The 15,279-nt window shown below is 43.2% G+C and overlaps 1 protein-coding gene across 8 annotated transcripts in view; it reads left to right on the plus strand.

Annotated features, from left to right (window-relative positions):
• Positions 1 to 1,217: 1,217 nt before the first annotated feature.
• Positions 1,218 to 15,279, plus strand: part of CCDC186 (coiled-coil domain containing 186) — a 422,247-nt gene continuing 408,185 nt past the window's right edge. For 2 of the 8 annotated variants that reach the window (XM_085603302.1, XM_085603297.1), the window contains exon 1: positions 1,218 to 1,353. The gene's annotated coding sequence lies outside the window, so the exon portion shown is untranslated. Of the gene's footprint in view, positions 1,354 to 1,539; positions 1,661 to 1,975; positions 2,236 to 5,700; positions 5,720 to 15,279 lie in introns of those variants that run through there. The other 6 variants (XM_085603304.1, XM_085603299.1, XM_085603303.1 and 3 more) reach the window with 4 other exon arrangements.

The raw sequence follows: 15,279 nt of genomic DNA on the forward strand, positions 1-15,279 counted from the left end.
TGCGCGGCACCATGGTGTCAGCCAGGAGAGGGACGCGGACGGTAACGCGAAATGCGTCTTGGTTCAAACGAATAACATCTGGCGTCCCCGAGACCGACCAGGAGGAGGAAGAGTTTGAGGCCCCGGAGGGGGGCGGCTCACCAGGATTGCCGGCAAGCCCGTCACAGAATGCACTCCCACTGCCCGGGGCGAACGAGAGAGAAGGCGGGGCCCCCGCCGCGGCCGAGGCGCCCAATGGCCGAGGAGATGTTCCACGGAGTCGGCCGTATGGACTTCGGCCAAACCCGGCCCCTAGTAAGAGACTGAGAGACTTTGCGTGTTGTGCGCAAGAACTGAACTGTCCAGCGAGAAATGATCTCTGTATCTGAAAGATTGGAGGGATGTGGTAACGGAGCCACCCGGCCCGTTCCAACACGACGTTCACGCATCCACGCACCCGGAGGGCGGGCACGCCCGACGGTATAAATAAAGGGGCGCGAGACCGCTCGTGGTCTTCGGCCCACACAGCAACCCCGGCTGGCGCGTCCTTATTGTGCTACATGCCCCTAGGCCTCCCATATCACCCCGTGTCCCCACAGAACACCACAGGGTCTTCAGCCTGATCATGTCTAATGACGTGTGTGGTCTGGCAGCAGGCAATATTGCTGTGCAAGTTACTAATGCAGTCTTTGCAAGGCACTATAACTTTAAGGACCTCTTAGAATAATAGATACCCTCAGTCAAAAAGGTCCAATGAAATATAGGAAACTGAACCTCTGCTTGTTAAACCTCCTTTAACTTTCACGCATTAGTCTCCTAACCCCTGTGATCGAGCTAACTTGTACTCAAATACTCACAACTAATCACTTTGATTCATACATTTTCTACTAATTATGATAAAAGTCCAACGCCATTCTATTGGTTGTGAGAACTATTGTCGTGGGGTTGGCTGGTATTCTCTTGTCAGTTGTGCATTGGCTGCCACTCGCTACGCGCTGCTTTACGTCAGTGCGTAGTTTACAGTACAGAACCTCAGAGAAGCTGACTTTATTGTAGTTAGTGTGTGTCTGTACGTTGGTGGCCAGTCCGAGGCAGCAAGGAGATGTCAGTGAAACAGTGAACTGGGTTGGTGCCAATGAGTAGGCTCTTCTTACTGCACCTCAGTTTTATTTTGCTTTTAACTCCGCCCTGCAGCAGCTTCGGTGGCGCTATCAATTGCCGAGAGCCACACGTTCTTATTTTCGTCATGAGCGCGTCACCTTCTGCTCGTACTCCCTCGGGCAGCTACTCCACCTCCATTGGGTTAGGCTCCACCTTGTGCCACCGACGCAGATTGTCCCAGCTGGGTGCTTGGTTTAGGGAGTCACGTTATTGGTATGTTTATTTCCTGTTCTCGAAATTCCTCATATTAGTAGGGTTGTAAGTACAATACATGCCACAGGCTTCACAGGGCTCTTTTGAAGTAGGGCAAGTTTTCAACACTGGCCCGCTACCCAAAGCGGGGGCGGGGCAAGATTGCCCACCCTCGAATCACACCACTAGTAATAAGGAATTGGACCTGTTGTAATCCTAACTGTATTCGAGATCACTGTCGAAGCGTTTTTGGGTGTTCGTGGTGGGGCGTTGTAGCACAGGGTAATTGTGCTTCACTCGTTTTGAAACATTATTTTGATTCAAAAAGGTACTCGTCTAATAATACACTCAGATGTGAGTCTTAAAAGAAATTGCTTAGTGGTTGAACTAGTTCTGTACATTGGCCATTTGTATCGCTCTCTCTACAGTTGGTACGTGTATCTTAATTTTAACTAATGTGCCTACTGGAGATTTCCAGGTTGGCAGGAGCAGCAGTGTAAAATACTAGTATACCTTTCGCTGCCATGCCCTTTGATTTTAAACGCGAGAACGCAGGTTTAGGTACTGCAGACTGTATGAACGTGATTAGGGCTACAGCGCATCGAGCAACCAAGTAGCTCCTGTCCTGCTCTCGTCGCGCTCCAGGGCTCAGCTGTTGCACTTGTGGAATTTACACCCAGATACTCTTCGTAGGAGGAAGAACCACAAGGTGTGCGCTGACGACACCGCACTGCGGCCAGGGATTGGCTGGCTTCCCCCATGTCCGCTTGTTGTGCCGTCCGGCTGTCATCTTTGTTGATGTGTCAGCAGAGGCGCCAGGTGCTGTACGGGAGTGGATTGCGGGTGCGAAAGGTGTACTAGGCCTGGAGTATCGACACACCAAGACCAGCTTCTGGTGAGAAGGTAACCCCTGGAAGTTTCAGGAGCGATTTGCTGGCACCGGAAGGAGGCCAGTAGCCCTTTAGGTTCACCCCGCCTAGATGGTGCTCTGCCCTTTACCTTAACTGCCGTTGGAAGCGAGTTTCGGTTGAAGGGAGAGGGAGTGCATTGTGTAGTGTTTACGTTTCACCACCACCATCCCCCGGAGAATTGGGTGTCCATAGCCTGAGGTCAACATTTGCTTCCTCTGAGACTGTTGACGATTGTATGGGTCAGTAATAATGGTGTACTATGCCACACAGGGTGGGATTCAGTGTAGTGACAGGCTACGACAGTTATCTGCCCCTTATACTGCATGGAAACGAGATGGAGGCTGCCCTCATACACGTGCCCATCCAGTGGATGCGGGCAATTCCTTTCTAGAGATGGTAGGGTTTGCGTGTTATTTAGAAGGTGGGTGCCAAAAGCCCAGCTTTTAAGTGGGGCGTAGAGACATTGATGCTTGCCATGACAGTTTTTGGCGAAAACGTATGCGTGTGTATATCAAAGGGTCTCAATACAATGTTGCGGATATATCACCCCTTAGTTCGATCATATAGGCCTGCTGGTATCAAGTGGAGGAGACATTTGTATTTTCACTGCCATTTGGTGGAGGGTACAAGGCTTGCATCAACAAAAATAAATAATAATTTCATCCCTAATGTAAACGCATGGGGTGCCCTTCCTGGAGTAAAATTGGATTACATTGAATACTTGGGAAAACGTACTGATTCTTTCACAACCATCTGCTGCTAAGAATTCATTGGTCCCCTTAACTACTGCTAGGACGTCATGTCCTAGTTAGGCTTTAAACTAAACAACTGCTGTTAATCCTAAATGAATTAAAAATATGTTCTTAAAGAACTCCAAGGTTGTCATTGTACCTACTGACGTCTAATATGGTTCGAGACTTCGAGAAACACCCATTCATGTAGTAATAGCAGGATTGAATGCCGATGCTTTTAGTGATAGGTGTATAACTAATGCCAGCATTATCAGTTTAGGTACTTGAAGTGCTATTTTCCTGAAGCGTCCATCTTATTCACAAACTCTGATTTAGCTAAACATGTCTGATGTTTGTGTCACTTTAGATACAAAAATTGATGCTGTCTTTCAAAAGTTGTTTGAAGTACATTTCTGTTAAAATCGTGCCTGCTCGAAATATGCTTGTAATGATTTATATATCTGATTGTGGCTTCTTAAGCCACTAAAGTTGTGGGAAATGCCAATTATATTATGCCTAGGTAATTCTTTTCCACCAAATAATATGCCCTCTGTTTTTCCAAATATGTCCTTCATTTAGCCCAAGTTGGTAAGACTTTAGTGGTGTTTGTACATTAGAAATCGTTTACACCTTTTACGCATTTGTTCTGCTTTTATTTATCTCATCTATGTAACTGTTCAGGGAATGGCTCGTGTCAATTACCTAAAACTGCAGTAAAAGATCCTTGATTAAAAAGTGGACTAGTTTGCATATAAACAGGGGGAAATTTATCATTTAAAAATAGACGGAAAATATACAACAGCCTTCATAGATTTAATGTAACATAGTAGCTATGCTTGGCTACCGCTTGCGTTTTGATGAAACCACGCTGTGTGTGTGAATGCAAAAGCATACACATAGTACCATAAACATATTAGTTTTAGTATATATTTTCTAACGAGGTTAGTGATTCACCCTTTCAGTTTTAGGAACGTCCTGCATCTACAAAGCTTGCTTTGTCTGTAATTTTTACTGAAAGTTTATCGGGAGAGAGGAAAATGGAGCTTGTGCACAAGTGTTGACCTAGTTTTTTTGGGAACTATTCACCGCTTTACAATGGATTACAGATGGGTTGTTCATTTCCGCAGAACTAGTGGACATTTGAGAACAGAACTGCATATAAAGCCTACATTGTTTCAGGTTAGCAGCTCCAGGCCGTCTTGATTCCTAATGTTTGTATTAACAGTAGCCGAAACGGCTTCTAAAAGGTTTATTTTGTGATTCACTAATAACATGAAAAGCAATTCAATTAGAATCCATTTTATTTTTTTCTTAGTTTGTGTTCTCAAAAAAACCTATTGTTGTTGATTTCTGTGGACCTCGTTGGTTCTTCCAACAAGGAGCAAGTGTTAGATGTAACAAATAAATATGCCTTTTTTTGATTTTGTTAAGCAAACGCCATTTAGTTTCCATTAAATGTACATGGTTAGTTTCACTATCAATAGTGACAGAGGTCAGCGAGAAGCATTGTTGCTGTAAGTCACATGTATATTGTATTCCACTTCTCCACAGGCTCCAATTGAAATGTATGGAATTAATTTATCGCTATTTTATCCATTTGTTGATTGAATTTTAATATTGCTATGTAAACAACAGACTGCTTTAAACAAACAAAAATCTTGTAACCAAGGAAATTGAAGGTAACACTTTGAAAGTAGTTCTCTTTTGTAAATAATTTCCTGCACGCATCAAAAATCAACATCGCTTGATACTGTATTACTGCAAGACTAGTACCAAATTACAGAATGGGATTAGTTAATAATGACCCAAGAACTAAAAGTAGTGGCAATCATTTTAGGTAGAATCACCCTGTCTTGATTAATAAGAGACTGCTCAGGCAAACGTATGTTTTTATCAGGTTATATGGATTTAACATTGAAAGCTGCTGGCTTATAGGTTGCAAATTCTTACTATTTTGAACATAGGTTGAATTACCAGACAAGTCTGGAACTTCTAAAAGCCTGTACTGTGAAATTGTTCTGTTATTGTCGAAGATTAAATAATATACCCCATCTTAAGGTTTTGACTTAAAGTATTGTGTTTAAAGTAGCTGTGAAGCGAGGAAAACTATAGTGGAAGAATTTCATTTATTAAGAAAACATAATCATTTAACTTTTTAATAGTTCCAGTAAAATATTACGCATTCGTATTTTTTTTAGGCTGTTGATTTATTAGGTTTAGGTAGATACTCTTGTTAAACCATAGTCTGAAACTGAGGTGGGCAGCTTTTGGGATGCATAACATAAGCAACGTACTTGAAGGAATGATAACTATCAGCCAGTAAAAACAAACATGTAAGCTAGGCATGGAGTTTTGGGTGCATAACAAATCGTGCTAATACATACTATTGATCTAATGTTATCAATGTGGAAACTATGTTGCCAGAATGTTGTGATAGCTCTGGTCAGTGGCACACCAAGTACATTTATACATATTTCTGATACTCAACAGGTGCTCTTATCTCCTTAAAATGTAAAGAGCTATTACCCCCATCAGAGTTGACCTTCACTGAAGTTTGGATACTATTTGTTTGCAACTTTTATTATTTGAAGACTGTGTTTTTAAATTGGCAGACATGAAAGCAGAGGTTATTTTATAGAACCATTGGTATAATTTACTTAATGTATTTGTATCTACAGCCAAGAGTCTAGCACAATCACTGAACCAGATGTGCCAATGTCCTTGCAAACTCTGTGCATGAGGGTGGTGAGTAATGAATATAAAATTTAGAACTATTTTCCCAGATTTTGGAGAGGCCTTGGTTCAGCGTAAGCAGCTCGAAGATGCAACTCCTTTTAACTTTCAATTAAATTTATTTATGATTCAGAACTCCAAGGAGGTCCACATAAAATATACAAAAGAGAGGAAGATTTCCATTATATCATATCGTACTATTCTTAATAACAGAATAAAATACAATCGGGGGCCTCACAAAATATGATTTTACTATGCAATACAAATTTAAAAATAGTATTTAAGAAAATGCTATAAATTACTCCATTGATAGTCACAATACATAATGTATAAAGTGCAAGTGCGCATATGTAAAAATCTTTACACATAATATAGCGCAATATCTGCAAATTGCTTTACCCGATAAATATTCTTACAACTTCATTTATGCAATTCAAGTACCCTAGGTTTCAGTTTATAATGTGCAAAATATGCTACACAGCAGGGATTATGTTTAACAGGCCAGAGCTAAACATCCAATATGGGGCAGACAAATAACACATGATTTAAGTTTTGCCCTTAGTTCTAGTTTGTAATGTGCAAAATTTGCTACCCATCAGGGAACATGTTTAACATACCAGAACTAAGCACGTCATAATAAATCACTCTAAAAAATGTTTCAGAATTGTTTGAAAAAGAAATTAAAAAAAAAAAAACATACTAATTCAGAGGTGGGGGCCAAAAGACAGTTTTGGGCTTCCTCTGCGGTGGTGATGTTCTACTTTAAAAATACAGGTCTTAATAAACGGCAAGGTAGTAGTTGTAATGGGGGACAGACAAATAACACGTGATTTAAATCTTGCACCCAGTTTCCACATAGGTCACAAAGTCTGTTCTCCATAAGTAATCCTTCCCATGCCTATGTATAAATTAGCAAAGGGAGTAAATTCAACCTAAACAACAAAATGGTTCTACGCACTCCATGGGTGAGATTCCATGCAATATACTAACGAGTTTTTTTAATGCAAACAACTCCCCACTATTGTGTCGTTTCTAGAATGCCCTGAACACAGAGTAGTATCTCTTTTGCGACTGACTACGTAAATAGTTTTTTTAATCAGACTTTTCAATTCAGGTTTTGGGAAGGGGCATACACCACTTCACCTGATTTCAAACGAGTCCAAGGCTTTCCCATAGTTTCTAAAAATGACGCTTTCCCCCTTCAAGATAAAAAAAAAAGTCATATCTTAGTGCAGCCCGTATTGAGTTTACATCATTTTCCAATAAAGCATGAACCCCACCTTAAACATGCTGCCATAGCAAACAGTTGAGAGAAGCCCAAATTCAAGTTGAAGGGCCTTTATGTTGACTGCACAGTTTGCACCCTGTGTTCTCTTCAAAATTGAAAAATCTTCCGCCTTTTAGCTTTCAGAAGGCAGTCTAGGTGTAGATGGAAGCACTGTCTTGAATGTTTGCACTCGTGTAGGCACCATAAGGTAATCCGATCTCTGTAGTCTGCAGCGGCTTCCTTTGGAAGGTTTGACATATCAGCAAGCTAGTGAAAGTGCTTATTGGTATACTGAAAGATGCTCATGGTATGCTTACAGATGGATGTAACCTATGAGCAGATGGCTTCTCTTGTGTGCCACAGCATTATGTGTCCAACGTTTCAAGATGGCCACTGCCTCAGCGGTTCAGTGCTGAGACTTGTTTGAAGATGAACACCAACAGACAAGTCAACGCATAGGTGGCATCCACAGAGAGACCGCATTGTCCGAAATAATTATTAAATAAGAAATCAATGTCAGGCCACAAAATATTAGTGTTCTTGGACTTGTTCTTGGACTTGGAACTTGGAGCAAACAAAAGGTGGGCAAGAATATGGGCAAATAGAATCAATTCTTATGGCCACCAAACTGGGTGCATATTCCAGCTGAGAAGGTAAAATCCTTGAGCATGCTACTTACAATAAACTGCTATTTACTGTGCAGATCAACTGTGACATATCCTCCTGCTTTCATATGTTGTACATGGTTGGACATGTTTCTGCCCAAAAAACTTAATGCTAGGGCTGGTCCAGCTTCACTGTTGTTCAATAAAGGCAAACAGTCTATTCTTGGGCATCTCAAAATCTGCTTTTCATAGGCTGCCACATATTCAAATTTTCTCTGGAAACTGGTTAGAAAAATTCTAACCATGTTTATAGTGTTCTGAAACCTTAACACTGGGTCCCCATGAAGCAAATGGTACTCATTAGATTATGCATATTTTGCCCTTGGAATAAAAAATATCTTTTAACTGTGTGGTCTTAAGATAGATTTGCCTAAACTTAAGTGTGAGAACTCTCATACCTTGCCGTTTACTGCAAGTTATTGGATTAGGCTGTTCTTGTCTGGAGGGTTTCCATCAGATATTTACACCCTTTGTTTTGGATGGAACTTCTGGCTAATTTGCACAACATCCAGAATCTTATTACTTTTAAGAGAGACCTACAAAGACAAATATCTGTTAATTTTATTTTGTTTGGTTGTTGTTTTTCTGTATCCACAGCCAGGTGGGCCTCTTCAGTGCTAAGACACTCTTTCAGTGAAGAAGTATTTCATAAGTAAATAGAGGTGAAGATAATGTCATGTGTGCTTTGGATCTTGCATAAATGCATCAAGCCCAAGATGAAAATTCCCAATGTCAGCTTAGACTTGCCATTTCATGCGACTGTGAAATTGCACTTACATATGCCAAAAAAGGTGGAAATTGGATTTGAGTGACATTGCTGTGAAATCCAGAGTTAATCATGCTGTTCACTGGTTTTTGACTGAACCTGTACGGGTTCATCACTGAGAGTCATTCATACGCACAATGTTATTTGTTGGTGCTGGCAGTGAATATGCCTTTTTCGGTAGTGGGTTGAGCTTAGGCTACGGCAATGTAGCTGTGGGCCTGAATGTCTCCGAAACAAAGTTTGAGATAAGGGATTCTATTGCCAGATTTGATTTTTAGGTAGGCTTATATGTTGTCCACACATTCTGGTAGATGTTGATTTTCTTGTCAACCGGGTAGACTTGGATTGGTTGCATGACGAGATTGAGGATCATTAGCAATAGTTTAGATCTTTCTGAACTCTTCATATCACTGGGATGCGGTCAGATCTGGAGGTGTTGATCTTGACAAGCTATGATTTATTGTTCTGCTAATATGTGAAGTAAATTCTTAAGTAAATAGTACTGGTATGGTAGGTTGACTGATGGTGCTGATGTCTGCTTGGTGACCTGAATAACCCTCACCCTACAGGATCTGTTTGCAATTTTGAGTGCTTTGTCATGCATTAGATTCCAAATCCGGTTTGGACATCTTGGTGGAAGTTGATGTCTTTTTTTTGTTTTGTTTCCTTCTTCTTGGAGGTAAGTGGCAACAGCCTGTGTGGGGATCATATTCAGGTGTGTGATGGATTGGTCATCAGCCCTGTCATTCGTGTGTGTTTTTGATTTTCTTTGGAGGAGCAGGGTTTGAATGTTTTGAGAAGATTGATAATGTGTCTTGGTTGCCTTAGTCACACTTTGGGACATATTCTTCTAAATGTAAAGGTATTTCTTTGACATTTTCCTACTAACAAAACACATCTTTGAGTTACATAGGTGTTTTTATTTCTTTGGGATAAGAATATTAAAATATAAACAGCCAAGAACAGTAACTCTTTTTTACCTGGTCACATGTAACATAATAAGAACCATTTAATCTCTCAGCCGGCGAGCACTCTGCCCTAGCTGTCTCTGTTGAGGATCAATTAGTCTGTTACTTTAATGAGTAAGCACTTATGTTCACTCTGCATAATGGCTTAATGTAGCCTTACCCTAGTCATACAATCTATTGCTTTTCATTCTTTGTCAGCAAGGCCCCATCCATTTAATTGAAGTCAGTTGATATGTTAATTGTTCTTTATTACAAGGTTTTGTTACTATAGTCCACACTTACATCAGACATCTATGGGGTAAATAACTCTTCCCTTCTCCCCCACCCTAGGACACGGTACTAGTAGTGCATCTGATGCCTGTGCTGTGTCAATGGTGATCACCTGGCTATTCAGTTTTCTGATCGTATTAATCTCTTCCTCCACTTTCCGTAACATCTCAGATCTCCAGTTCCGACACTGTCTGGGTCATAGTGATCTTCAATTCATGGATATCTGACTTTTTGCCATTAAGATCGATAGGTAAATTAATTTACGTTCAACGTTAGCATTTTTAGGTTGTGGCATCGAAAAGGCACGTCGCTGGGTCATATAAATTGTTTCTACCAGTCAAGTCATTTAAAAGTTTTGTGACTTCTTTGCAGCAATCCATCAGTTTGTCGTATGACCATTCCATGTGTAGGAAAGAGACGTCTCCCTCCCCATACCTAGGGCATGTGTTAGGTATATTGGGAGAGATGCATTGAAACATTCAGAGGTCCAGTGTGTTGATTGCGATTGCTGGCGCTCAGAGCATTCAGAGCTGAGGAGGAAGAGGGAGGGAGTCGTGTTGCTCCTCACCGCCTTCCGTCAAACACCTGATACTGCTGAGCAGCGGGGGATCACGGAGCCACCGCCACAGCCATCAACTCCGGTAAAGGTCCGGTAAAGCTCCTGTAAGCTCCACCGAGACTGCTGTGTTCGCGCCCCCGAACGTTTGCGGTTTTGCGAGCTGCCAGTCTGTCAGCGCGGCTCGTGTTCAGCTGAGTGAGCGAGGGGTGACACAGACACTGCTGGAAAGTGCGCCGTAGGACATGAGCTGAGCTGAGGGGGTGAGGAGCCCAGTTGGTCCGGGATAACGTGTTTTGCTCGGTCCCGCTCTTGTCGCTTCTGTCCGTTTGTTTTACCTGCCTACCTTACCCACCTGCCCTACCTGCCTCTCTCTACTGCTGTCCTGCCAGAAAGCTGAGCCGTGCAGCAGCAATTTGAAAGCTGAGCTGAGAGCGGAGAGGCAAGCTGAACGGCGAGGGAGGTCAAGCCAACAGCTGTCCCTCCTCTAGCGACTCTTGGATACTGACAGAGGACTAACAGATTGCCGCAGCCGCGAGTGAGAAGCGGAAGCGCTCTTTCCCCGCTCTTCCTCCGGGCAAAGAAAGCAGCGGCGGCGGTGAGTGGGCACAGGCGAGCAAGCAAGTAAAGGCAACGGAAAAGCAGCGTCGGTTCGCAGTCTGCAGTCCGCGGCGACAGTGACAGGGGAGAAGTGGCGGCAGAGGTCGGCAAACAGCACACAGCAAATGGCAGAGGAGGCCACAGGAAGGCAGAGGGTAAGCGTTCTCAGTGTGCTTCCGCAGCAAGATTCCTTTCCTCGGTCTTACCTCGGTCTCACCTCTGGTCTAGCCTCTAGCTACCACCTCCCTGCATCCCTATCTGTCCTGCCCAGCAGCCTACCCCGCGCCGCCATGCTCCTTGCCTGAACCTGCCCCTGAGCCTCAGCGCAGAGAGCCGCAGCGCTTCTGGGCTTCAGTGTTTTTGCTTCTACGCTCAGTGCCCTAAACCTCTGTGCCTGAGCCTGCCCTTGAACCTCAGAGCTCCGACGCTTCGGAGGCTTGGAAGCCGTTCGGCGGGGAAAGCACACAGCGGTAAAGTCGTGCCAGGGAATACAGGCTGGTCTGCAGCCCCAGTGCCCTGAATCAGTAGTGCGAGAACCCCGACACAGAAGCAGCCTCACAGCGGGTTCCGAGGAGTGAGGAGTGAATGGCAGTGAAAATCCACCTGATCAGACCAGACCAGACCGGATCAAAACATACTGTTATATCGCCATATTTCCGAGAAACTGCCAAGAAACTGGCCAGAGTTTGCCAAGCTAGCCAGACCACTGACTACAAAACTCTTCCATTTATCAGCACCCTTCAGTCGCCACTTACCTCTACTAGCAAGGACCAGCAAATTACCAGTTAAGGAATTATCTAGCAACAAGGAGAACTCAATAAAAACCAAGGAAAAATAAAGGAACCAAAGGACCAAAAGGAACGCAAGGGAAAGGCAACTAACTAATATAAACATAGACTGATTAGAAACTGATTAGAAATTGATCATCAACAATAACTATAATAAAAATAAAAAAAGTCAGCCAAATCAAACAACTAAACAAGCAAACAATTACAAGCAAATAGCAAACAACAACCAACAAACGACTAAGAAACCAAAACGAACAAAACAAACAACCCAAACAGACAAGAAAATAACTACAACAACAATAACCAACTGCCAAACCAAAAGACAAACAAAAAAGAGGTGAAAACCAAACACTAAAAAGGTTAGGAAAGGTCAGGACAAATTAAAAAAATGGATCAAAACGCAAAAACTCCAGATTTGGAGGATTTTTACTTCTAAAAACCTGCCATATTAAAAAGAGCTTTAGGGATCCAAGTAAACGGAACAACAAAAATTACGTGACCAACACGTGCGTAAGGGTTTTGGACGGGATGAGATCGGGCAGGGAGCGAACTGTCATATCCACACTGAATAAACGGAAAAAAAGAGTAAAGGAACAACTGACACACCGAGCAACAAGAACTTATTGGTGGAGGAAAACTCTAACCAGATCCTGGTAGACATTGCAGGTACCGAACTGAACACAAAATTCATAAAACCCACAACAACAAAAAGCTATCAGCCAAAAATCTACCCAATTCGCATTTCTGAGAGACGCGGGGGCCGCCCTCTGCATGAGTAATGAAAGCTTAAACGGCCTCCCCTCTCCCCTGTACCCGGAGAAAACGGACCATCAAGGTCCTAAAGCAACCGCTCCTGAACAAGGCAGCAAAGCCATAGAAGATAAAAGGGGAAACTCTACAGTTACAAGTACCCCATATAGGACAAGACAGCAAGGGGAGCTAGCATTCATCCAAATAACTAGCGCCCCCACAAAGAGGAAACGCATAGGATCTGGCCAAGCACATATAATGAAAAATTCTTTTGAGGCAGACCAGGTAACAAGAACAAGATCACTTTCTGCTGGAATTAATCCCGGCACAGGCATACCCCTAGAACCAATTATCCAAATCTCCTCGGGGAGAACAAATTTCATTGTTGACATTATTCAACAAAATACTGAAATAGCGCCATTCGCTGCCCCAAATACATCCCCACCATCCTCATCCCACAATGAGGCACCTAAAGAGCACACAGAAAGCACGGCCTGTGGATCCATGCCATTACATATCGAAGTCATGAATATTGAGGCAGACACCAACACCAACTCTTCAGTGCCACAGTTGCAAAAACCCTTAGGGCTCTCATCAAATCAGCCCAGAGATAGGCAGGAAAGTATGGCACTCTAAGGCCAGCTCCAGTGTGGCAACAAGCTCAGGGAGAAAGGGCAAATGAACATCGACAGGAGACAACTCAATTGTCCCCAACTGCTACAGTACTGACAGCAACCCCCAGCTTAACTCACAATTCAACAATCCTTCTAGCAATTCTGACGAACAATTTAGGGACAGGGAACCCGGAAACACAGAGGCCAGAAAAAGCACAATCGATGGTAATACACCCCAAACAACTTATAACCAAGATCAACAAGAGTTTTTCCATTACTCTGCAGCCGGGCAGGTATACGCCACCACTCTCCAACAAATTAATAGCAAAAGACTCGATCAACTGGACTCAAGCAAGCTCTGGGAATCTTTACTAAACACCATGCAGCTTTCAGTAAAGTCAATGCAATATCATTCGGACAAGATGGACGTCCAACTATCGATCCTTAATTCAGTGGCCATCCACATCTCAAACATCGACAGCAGATTAGCCAACATAAACAACTTGATAAAAAGAGCCCAGGCAAACACGCAGTTACTATCCACCCTCCCAGAGGCAATGGGGGATATCCTGGCAGAAATCAGAAAAATAACAAACAAAAACAGCGAACCATCGCAAAAGACCCCAACAAAATGGCCCTCAATAGGCCCATCCTGCAGACAGGACGCTACAGCAAAAATCGATGGGGCAAAAGTTCCCCCAAAGGATCCTTGCAAGGAGACTAGATCAGCTCAGGACCCAGTCGCCAAATCATGCAGTACCTCCGAAGAGAACGCCAAGGATAGAAATAAAGATCTCGACTGCCCCAACAGCCCAGCACACATATGGGTCCTAGAACAAAGCCACGACTTTCACTTGGCAGACCCAACACAAACAAAGCTCGAATCGGAAGCTTCAGGAAAGCCCCTCGTCGGGGGGGGGGGGGAAGAGTACACAGCCGTAAGCAAAAGAGTCCAGGTAGAAAGAAGAAAAAGAACATAGCGGATTACTTCCAATCAGGTAGTACTCAACCTGGGACAAAAGGGCAAGACATTAGCAAATTAATGGGACTATTGCCCCAAGAAAGAGATCACAAATCGAGCCATTCGACCACTACAACATTAGGGGACTCCGAAACAAAGCAGAATAAGATAGAGGAGGAACCCCCAAAGCCATTTAACAAAGCAACAGACGGAAGCGAAAAAAACGCAAGCACTAGAGCTTCCGCATTCTTCAAGAAAAAAAGATTTGTAGCAGCAGCTATCTCTGGGAAAACAGAAGGAGATAAAAAAAACCAAGCCCTTCGATTACTTCATCACTAGAGGATTCAGATATTAAACTGGTCACGACTGAGGATGATTCAACAGAGCCATCCATAACCAGATCGGACCAGACTAGAAAACAGGAAAGTATGAGAGCTCCAGAAGATTCCATCAAGCAAAATCCGGGTGAGTCAACCATCTCAAGGAAAGTAACCACCACCACCAGGGAAAATTGCAGACTTTGAATGGATCTCCCGAACCCTCCACTCAAAGAGGAACTGTCAAAACCGGCAAAATTTCCAACTGTCAGTCAATCACAACTTAAAAACAACTCAATCCTATAACGTTCCTGAATATAAATCCAGGAGTTGCGGAGACATCCTCAACAGAGGGAACATTCTACATCTAATTCAAGCAATCGGAAGCTTGGAGGACATAAGAACACACGATCTGGGAATTGCATTCAAAAACAAACATCAAAGAAATCTCAGACAGAGAAATAACAAAGACAACCTGGTCCTCAGAAGAAATAGTGAAGAGAATTCTGGATGGGGAACCCCAACTAAAAGTATGGGGAATAAAAATACAACTCTATCAAAGGCCCAGCTACCCGGAACCACTGACTCAAAACAAAAGTAATGAAGAAAATGCAGCCCCCTCAACAGCAGGTCTGCAACCACACTCAGTACTTAAAGGAGCACGTAGCATGGACGCACAGACACCAGGAAGGAACGATCAATTTTGATCAATCAGACTGGAAGACCGCTCCTGGCTAGCAAAAGGACAATAAACCGTCAGGAGGAGAGCACTTGACGCAAGACAAAAAAATCACCTCCAACCAATCACCACCTACGAATCGGCTCCTGGAATATAAACAGCTTGGGCAACAAAACATAGGACAAAGGCCTCCTGGATTTTTTTCAAGGCTTCAAACTTATTCTACTACAGGAAACTTGGTTAGAGGAACCCTTCCATCTACTTGGCTTCAGAACCCACCAAACTCCAGCAGTGAGAGGCTCAAAATTTGGACCTCTAAAGGGAGGTCTAACAATCTACTCATCAATAAAAACAGTAACTGCGACCGAAGA

This window comes from Triturus cristatus, chromosome 1_2 (assembly GCF_964204655.1).
Source record: "Triturus cristatus chromosome 1_2, aTriCri1.1, whole genome shotgun sequence".
NCBI lineage: Eukaryota > Metazoa > Chordata > Amphibia > Caudata > Salamandridae > Triturus > Triturus cristatus.